A 3,720-nucleotide genomic window follows, 5' to 3' on the forward strand; every position below is an offset into this window, starting at 1 on the left:
GTTCAGACAAACTTTGAACTCCACGTGGCAGTGAACAGAATTGAAAATTTCACAAAAACACCTTTATTCTTAGGGCCAGCTCAACAGGGACCAGGCAGCATAGAAGAGGTAAGAATGAAAACTAATCAAGAACGGAAACCCTTTCAAACCACAACATCAGAAAAGCCATGATTCACAATCAGGGTATTAGTTGAGTCAGTTCTTATTTTAACCAAAGCATCCTTTTTGGTTTTCTTTGATGCTCATATCCAGTTCAGAGGAATGTTCCAAAGGCTTCTTTCTTATGTCTCATAAATAAAAGACCAAAATAAAAATAGCTGCTTCTCTTAAAGCAAAACAAAGGTCAAGGATTCAGCAATCTTCCTTCACTCTTTCAATTTCTGCTTTCTTGTAATAATATCTAGATAACTCTGAGAGCAAGATATTTTCCAGGATAAGTGCAGGCTGATTTAGAAAGGAAACATTTGTAATGTTGACTATTATTTAAAATCTGAGACTTCTGGTCAAGATACAAAGGAGGTAAATGCTGTGCTCAGCTCCTCCCATGACCACATAAAAATTACAACTATATTATAGAACAACCACTCTTGAGAACCACCTAAAGACTGCCAAACTCATGCAGAGGCCAGAATTTTTTCAGCTGCTGTTCCTCACAAGCAGCGGGCCTAAGACCATGCTACAGACTTCCCTAAAACCTGCAAAAGGTCCCAACCTCACAAAAAGTAGTGGCTGGCCTCAGCATGCCCTCTACTGCTTGCTAAGCGGCCTGCAGAGCAGCACTAGTGGCAACTAGCCTTGTATTGCAGCATAGACTCACTCGGATGCCTCCAAGCACAGCACATGCAGCTACAAGCCACAGGTTACTTTATAGGTCCTACCAAGTGGCCCCAGGCAAGACTCAGCTGATCTGGGCCTTCACTGGAGTTTTTTCTAAGAGTCCCCAAAACAAACTAACCCAGTGGCCAGATTCAACCACACCACACCACCACCCAATTAGCTCCACAAATGACACATCATAAGGGTGGACTAAGCAGACACACCAGCTCTACTACAACAAATCGAACTCCATGGGGTGAGCACCCAATCAAGAGCTTGTCTACTGTACTCACAGCCAGTCAACAGAAGGTATATTCCACGCAGTAATGTGCCAACAGCAATCAAGGCTCAACTACAGCAGGAGGACACACACAACACGTGCAAGGGACACACCTGCAGTACCTGGCTTAGGTGACCAGTGAGGCTGTGCCACTAGGCCCCACAGGATGCCTACTATAAAGGCCAATCTGCCAAGACTGGGAGATGTAGCAGACCTACATAATATTTAGAAACAAAAAGAGGGAGGCAGCCAAAATGAGGAGACAAAGAAAAATGACCCAAATGAAAGTATAGCACAAAACTCCATAAAAAAAACTAAACTAAATAGAGGTAATCAGTATATCAGATATAAAGCTCCAAACTCTGGTTATAAGGATAGATAAACTCAGTGAGAATTTATACAACAAGATAGAATTAATAAAAAATAGTGACTCAGAAATAAAGAATACAGTAGCTAAAATAAAGAATACATTAGATGAACTAAAAAACAGAGGAGATGAGACTGAATCGAATCAGTGATGTGGAAGACAAGGTAGTAAAAAACACCCAACTGGAACAGGAAAAAGGAAAAGGGGATTTTAGAAATGAGGATAGTTTAAGAGACATCCAGGACAACAAGCATAACAACATTCACATCACAGGCATACCAGAAGTACAGGAGCGAAAGCAAAGGACTGAAAAACTACTTGGAAAAAAAAATGACTGAGGAATTTTTTGCCCAGTAAAGAAAATAGGCATACAAATCTAGGATGTTCAGAGAGCCTAAAACAAGATGAAACCTGAGGGGAGCACAACAAGACAGATCTTAATTAAAATGGCAAAGGTTAGAGACAAAGAGATCTTAAAAGCAACTAAAGAAAAGCAATTAGTTACCTGCCTACAAGAGAGGTCCCATACTTTTGTCAGCTGATATCTCAACAGAAACTTTGCAGACCAAAAGGGATCAGCTATTCAGAGTGATGAAAAGCAAAAACCTACAGTCAAGATTACCAAGTGAGGCTCTCTATTAGAATCAAAAGAGAGATGAAGAAGTTCTCAAGTAAAAGTTAAAGGAGCTTATCACCACCAAACCAGAAGTGCTAAAGGGACTTCTTTAAGAAGAGGAAAAAATGAAAAATAGGAGTAATAAAATGGCAATAACTACATACCTATCAATAATTAGTTTAAAGATAAATGGATTAAATCCTTCATTCAAAAGACATAGGGAAAGAAAGAAAACAATACCCATAAATATGCTGTCTGCAGAAGACACACTTCAAGTAAAAGGACACACAGATACTAAGAGTAATAGAATAGAAAAAGATACTACATGCAAATGGAATTAAAAAAAAAAACAACTCAGGCAGCAATATTTATATTAGACAAAATAGACACTAGAACAAAGAGTATAACAAGGGATAAAGAAGGTCATTACATTATAAAAATCAATCAACCAAAAGGATAAATCTCTTGTAAATATATGTACCCAAAACAAGAGCACCTAAATGTATAAAGCAAATATTGACAAACGAAAAGGAAGTTGAAAGTAAGAGTCATCTACAAAACTTTAACATGCTATTAACATTAATGAATAGATCATTCAGACAGAAAATCAGCAAGGACACACCAGCCTTAAATGATACATTAGACCAATTGTATTTAATATTTTTAGAACGTTTCATCCTAGAGCAACGGAATATACATTATTTATAAGCACACATGAAATATTTTCTAGGATAGCCCATGTGTTAGGACACAAAACAAGTGTCAGTAAATCTAAAAAGACTGAAATCATATCAAGCATCTTTTTTGTAAAGCCTTTTTTTCTTTTTAATGATTTTTTTAGAGAGAGAGAGGAAGGGAGAGAAAAACATCAATGCAAGAGAGAAACTTCATCAATCAGTTGCCTCCTGTAAGCACTTGGGGACTAAACCTGCAACCTGGGCATGTGACCTGGCCAGGAATCAAACTGGTGATCTTTGGGTGCACGGGAGGATACTCAGCCAACTGAACACCACCACTAGGGCCAAGCATCTTCTCCAATCACAATGGTATGAAAGTAGAAATCAATTACAAGAAAAAAACTGAGAAAACACACACATATTGGAGGCTAAACAACATGCTACTAACCAATGAATGGGTTAATAATAAGATCAAGGAAGAAATCAAAAGTTACCTTAAGATAAATTATGATAAAAATGTGACCCAAAAAGCTATAGGACACACCCAAAGAAGACCTAAGAGGGAAATTAACAGCAATACAGGCCTAACTAAAAAAACAAAAATATCTCACAATCTAACCTTACACCTAAAGGAACTAGAAAAAGAAGATAAAGCAAAGCCCAAACTGAGTGTAAGAAAGAAAATAATAAAGAACACAACAGAAATAAACAAAATAGAGTGTAAAAAAGCAATATAATAGATCAATGAAATCAATAACTGGCTCTTTAAAAAGATAAACAAAACTGTTAGACCTTTAACTAGACTCAAGAAAAAAAGAGAGATGATCCAAATAAACAAAATCAGAAATTAAAGAGAAGTAACAACTAAAACTACAGAAATATAAAATATTACAAGAAAACACTACAAACTATTATATGGCAACAAATTGAACAACCTGGAAGAAATAAATTTTTAGAAACATAC

This window comes from Miniopterus schreibersii, assembly GCF_964146895.1.
Source record: "Miniopterus schreibersii genome assembly, chromosome: 13".
Classification (NCBI taxonomy): Eukaryota; Metazoa; Chordata; class Mammalia; order Chiroptera; family Miniopteridae; genus Miniopterus; species Miniopterus schreibersii.